Source organism: Corylus avellana, chromosome ca5, assembly GCF_901000735.1.
Source record: "Corylus avellana chromosome ca5, CavTom2PMs-1.0".
In the NCBI taxonomy this organism is placed as follows: Eukaryota; Viridiplantae; Streptophyta; class Magnoliopsida; order Fagales; family Betulaceae; genus Corylus; species Corylus avellana.
The window spans coordinates 33,809,522-33,815,521 of record NC_081545.1 but is presented as its reverse complement, the minus strand read 5'-3'; the positions used below and the strand labels follow the sequence as shown (position 1 = coordinate 33,815,521).

The following is a 6,000-nucleotide window of genomic DNA, read 5'->3' as shown; positions in this document are numbered from 1 at the left end:
CTTCAGCGTTATATCTCCACACCAAACATCATCCCAAAATCTTATATGAGACCCATCTCCTGGATCAAATTTAATATGTTTAGAGAACAAACGCCACCCCCTCCTAATGTGCCTCCAAAGACCCACCCCATGCGGGCCGGGAGTGTCGACAGAATGCCATCCACCCCACTCGGAACCAAACTTTGCATCCACTACAATTCTCCACCAAGCCTCTCTCTCATGCACATAACGCCATAGCCATTTCCCTAATAGGGCTTGATTAAAGACTCTCAATTTCCTGATCCCTAAACCACCTTTAGAGATCGGAGAGCATACCTTGTCCCACTTGACCAAATGGTACTTGAACTCTTCGTTGAGACCACCCCAAAGAAAGTCACGTTGAAGCTTCTCAATACGCTTGGCCACTGAAGCAGGTATAGGAAAGAGAGATAATAAATAAGTAGGAAGGTTAGAGAGTGTGCTCTTGATTAAAGTGACCCTTCCTCCCTTAGAAAGGTATAACCTTTTCCAACTGGCCAACTTACGCTCAACTTTTTCCAACGTATCATCCCAAATGTTTTTGGCCTTAAACCGGGCGCCCAAAGGAAGCCCTAGATATTTCAAAGGCAGGGACGCTATACCACAGCCCAAAACCCCTGCCAATTCTTCCATAATAGCCACCTCACCTACCGGAACCAAGGCTGATTTAGCCATATTCACCTTCATACCTGAAACAGCTTCAAAACAAATGAGAAGAGCTTTAATAGAGCGAATTTGGTCCCTATTTGCCCCACAAAAGACCAACGTGTCATCTGCAAATAAAAGATGAGAGATGGTGACCCTCTCAGGCAAATTGGCTCCCACAGAAAAGCCCGAGATACGGCCATTATCAATGGCGGCAGCAATCATCCTGCTAAACACCTCCATAATAATGACAAACAAGAAGGGAGACAATGGATCCCCCTGCCTTACCCCTCGAGAACTTCTGAAGAACCCTGAGGGAGTACCATTGATCAATACAGAAAAGCGTGCAGTCGAAATACATCGTTCAATCCATGAACACCATTTCTCCCCGAAACCACATCGCCTGAGAAGATACAATAGAAACTTCCAATTTATATGATCATAAGCCTTCTCCATATCCAATTTACAAAGCAGCCCTGGTTCCCCTGAATTGATTCGGCTATCCAAACATTCACTTGCAATAAGGACCGAATCCGTAATTTGCCTGCCCTTCACAAAAGCATTTTGAGGCTTTGAAATCACCCTATCCACAACCCTCCTCATCCTATTAGCGAGAACTTTAGCAATAATCTTGTAAGTCCCGCTTATAAGACTTATAGGACGGAACTCCTTAAACTCGGAAGCCCCGGGCACCTTTGGAATGAGAGAAATGAAAGTAGCATTAAGACTTTTTTCAAACTTACCACGAGTATGAAAGTCTGAAAATACCGCCATAATGTCTTCCTTAATCACCTCCCAGCACTCTTGAAAGAAAGCCATAGAGAAACCATCCGGACCTGGTGCCTTATCTCTGTCCATGCCTTTAACCACCTCCAAAACCTCCTTTTCATCAAAGGGAACTTCTAGCTGGTTGGCCTCATCCGCATTCAACATATCAAAAGCAAGATTGTCCACCCTAGGCCTCCAATCACAACGTTCCGAAAATAAGGACTCGTAAAATTGCACCGCCTGATCCTTGATGAGGTCTTGGTTAGAGGAAAGAGATCCATTAATGGCTATGGACTCAATGGAGTTGCATCTACGATTAGAATTGGCGATCCGATGAAAGAACTTAGTGCACTTGTCCCCCTCTTTGAGCCACCGAATCCTGGATTTTTGTCTCCAACTAATTTCTTCTTGTAAAAGAGAGATCTCCAATTCCCTAATAACCACCCTTTTTCTTTCCTTCTCTTCTTCATCTAATTCCCTCTCCTCCTCCAATCTGTCCATGTTCTTCAATTCTTCCGCTTTCTCTAAGCATCTTGCACTTACATTACCAAATTCCATCTCATTCCATCTTTTAATGTCCTCCTTTAACGCCTTAAGCTTTTTGGCCAATATAAAACTTGGAGAGCCAAAAAAACTATAAGACGACCACCAAACCCGTACCCTATCGACAAAACCAACATTTTTCAGCCACATGTTTTCGAATTTAAAAGGCCTCTTACCCCTAATCATGGCGTCACAATCAAGCAAAATGGGGAAATGATCCGAACATAGTCTAAGCAACCTCTTCTGTAACACACCAGGATATTTGATTTCCCATTCTGGAGAGACTAGGAAACGATCAATCCTAGACCGCGAGTAAGAATTAGACCAAGTGAATGTACCTCCAGCCAAGGGAAGATCCATGAGCCCCTGCTCAGAAATGAAATCCGAAAAATCCGACATTGCTCGTGTGAGACGTGCTCCCCCCGCCCTTTCACTAGGAAAGTGAGTGACGTTGAAATCACCACCAATACACCACGGCACCTCCCACCAACTGATGAGACCAGCTAACTCTTCCCATAAACGATGTCTAATGGAATCGAAATTCGGACCGTAAACCCCCGCAAAGGCCCAAACAAAATCATCCTCCACATTCTTGAACGAGCAGGCTGCAACAAATTCCCCCACACAAACCTCAAGCTTCGTGACCACCCTTCTATCCCACATCAATAAGATTCCACCCGAAGCGCCTCTAGCTGCCACAAAGCACCAGTCTGCATACGCACATCCCCACAAATTTCTCACAAAACTCCTGGAAATATACTCCATTTTTGTCTCCTGAAGGCACACAATGTCTGCCTTCCATTGTCTGAGCATGTTTTTCACCCTCAAACACTTATTGCCCTCATTAAGCCCCCTCACATTCCAAGAGATTATCCTAGGCTTCATGGATAATCTCTTTGTGCCCTTCCCTTCACCCTAGCCCTGCAACTATTACCATCATAATTGATAGAACTTACCATATTTTCTTGTTTTTACTGTTTCACATATTTGCTATATATATTGACGCATCCATATTATGTCATTCAATACAGCATCCATATTTTGTTGTACCCCGATTTTGCATTTGGCTGCCTTGTCTTGTGAGGGACTTGGCGGGATTGGTGAGGATTTGGATTGGGGTTTGCTCTATCCAGGGCCAGCTAGGATAAGGTTGATACACATCAACTGAACTTGTCATGGTTTCAGTCCTGTTTCAATGATAGCATATCTTGTTTGTACATTACTTCCTAATGCTATACATATCTTTCTGTGTAACAGATTTCATTTATGTATAAAAATTATTTTCCTTGCCTTTTGATCTATGGAATAAACAATTTGGTTTTCTTCTTAATCTACTTTTCAGGTGAACTGTTTAATAATGCCGTGAATGTAATTACACAATGGCAAAAACTTCTGAAGTCTTTCCTGACTGACATTGATGCCGAGGTCTGTTTATGATAAATCCTTTTAGATAATTGTTGCCGTTTCTTTGACTAGTAATGTTTACACAATGAATATGATTAACTTGGTTCTAGAACGTAATTAGATATTGTGCACCCAGTTCCCTTGGTTTTGATGGTTACCAAAATAAGTCTCGTTATTTCATAGTCAATTCTTTTTAATAAATTTTTCTTGCATACTTTGCAGATTGAAGTAATACTAAAGTTTGAAGAAATGTGTTTGGAATCTACCACCGAGTTCTCCCCATTGTTCTCACAAGTATATTTATCTTTATACTTTATAATGTAGATCTCATCAGAAGAGAATGAGATGTGCACTTCGCTTCAATATATAATTTTCTTTGATGTTGTGGTTCCCTATGATGATATTTTGGTTCACATGACACACATTTTGTGCTTGTTCTTGCATCCTGAAGATGACATCACATCAATATAGTTCGAGGAAGTTTTAGAAAAAATTCATCAATATTGCCCTCGATCTATAATATCTATTGACAATGCGGCATGTTGATCAATATATATATATATATATATATATATATATATATTCTCTCTCTCTCTCTCGGCCAATAAGCTCTCCCTCTCTCTTCCTCTAGCGGCAGCGCGTCCTGCTATAGTCTCGGTTTTTGGTTTGTGAGATACGGTTGGTTAGGTTGAGTTGAAACGTATTCTTGGCCAAAATAGGTGCCATGTGATTAGAAATTATGGAGATTGTTTGCATTCTTAGTTCTTTTTGCTTTTGTCTTGCTTTGATCGTATTTTGTGTAGTTATTCTGCTTATTCAAGTCATTGTTATGTTCTTTTACAGATACTGTGGCTTCTGTACGACAAAGAAATTATACAAGAAGATGCTATTCTAAAGTGGGATGATGAGAAAAAAGACGCTGATGATTTCGATAAAGTTTTTGTTAAGAAGTCGGAAGAATTCATTAAAGTATAACTATTCATCGTTCTCCTTTCCTCTTTTCTAAAGGAAAAAAGAAATCATTTAGTTGTTCTTGCAGCGTGGCCATCATCTATGCCACGCTGCATAGATGATGAATCATGCCTCTCTTAGACTTAAGATTGATGTATCATGCCTCTCTTAGACTTCACCTGATTTGTTTGTTGTAATATAATATTTGCATCTTCATATGTGTGTTTTCTGGTTGCAGTGGTTGAGAGAGGCTCCTGAAGAAGATGACGAAGAAGTCGGAGAAGATTAGGGAGGAGTTGATTTGTAGATCTAATTTGGTGGGGGCGTTGAGATATCCTTTCATAAATATCAAATTGATGTATCATCTTTCAGGGGTGTTGTATTGTGGAGCGGGGATAAGGGTTCTTCTGTCCATGGCCTTTGAATTTGAAGGAGCCAGCCATTATGTACTCTAGGAGTAGAGGGAACCCAGAAACCTGAACTTATAATCTAACATTGAATGTGATTTTGAATGAAAATGAAAGGTTTGAGAAAGTAAATTCTCAAATTTGTTACTCGGGTTGTCTGTTTGTTCTGCAGAAAAATCACCTCTGGAACTCTAATATTCTGTGTTTTCTGATGTTGGGGTTAAATTGTCGGCCAAAAAATAATCTTCAGGTAATGGAAAATAATCCCCATAGGTCATAGAGGCAGAAAAATGCCTCGAACCTCGTCTTTGTTGGCAAGATTGTCTCAAACAAGCTGATTAACAAGCACCCTTCGTTCAAACAAGCTGATCCATCGTTCTTTGCAAATCCCAAGACAGGTTCACTCCCATCACCAAAATCCTCTCAAAAACCAAGAAAATGAACCCACTTATAGCTCTGCCTTTTCTCCCTTCACTCGCATGGATTGAAATCCTATGTAACCCAGATCATTTTAAATGAAAAACTCAGGTTTTGTCACGTCAGTCAAAAATTAAAATTTAAAGTTCTTTCTTTCTAAACTATGTCACCATCACTAGCCTCATAGTTTTTCACCACCACTACTAGAGGTGGCCGGCCACCTTTTTAGCTGTTTGAAAGTGGATGAACCACCTCAATGGTTGTTAGAGTGGTTCGGCCACCCTAAAAAGTCAAAGGAGTAGTCAATCACTCTAGAATTGGTGGAAAAAGAATGTTAAGTGTTTTTGCTGATATGATAGAATAATATAAACGTCTCATATTAGACTATTGCAAAAGTGCAATACCTAAGCACCTGATCTTAATCCGACTCATTACCCGGTCATCTCAAACCCCATGCAAGATTTATCCTCACCTAAACCCAAATCCCACTTTGTTCTTAAGCTAGCTTTTTCTCTTTTTTTCCCCTTTTGGGGTGGTGGGCATAAATCAAAATGTACTGCCTTTTCACTTTTCTCACGTTATTTTTATTTTATTTTTTCACTTTATTTTTTTTTCTCTGGGAAAGATTTCAATTAGTTTTGCCAAAAAGCCATTAAAAATTTTTTAGGTTGCAATTAGAATTGCAATTCCTTCGAATTTACAAGAGATTTCCAGCTTTAATTTTAGATTTCCGTTGATTTTTTTTTTTTTTTTTTTTAATAGTTAAATCTCATACTTCGTAGTTGAACCATCTCTTAACATAGATCTTTTTACCTAGTTATAGATAGTTTCATTTCTTCGTTACTGA

General features: G+C 39.9%; 1 long non-coding RNA gene across 1 annotated transcript; it reads left to right on the top strand.

The window, feature by feature from the left end:
• The first annotated feature begins 3,036 nt into the window (after positions 1–3,036).
• Positions 3,037–4,885, top strand: LOC132181159 (uncharacterized). Its single transcript, XR_009440226.1, has 5 exons — positions 3,037–3,123; positions 3,317–3,399; positions 3,601–3,672; positions 4,222–4,347; positions 4,568–4,885. It is a non-coding gene; the product is annotated as an uncharacterized LOC132181159 (long non-coding RNA).
• The last annotated feature ends 1,115 nt before the right edge of the window (positions 4,886–6,000 follow it).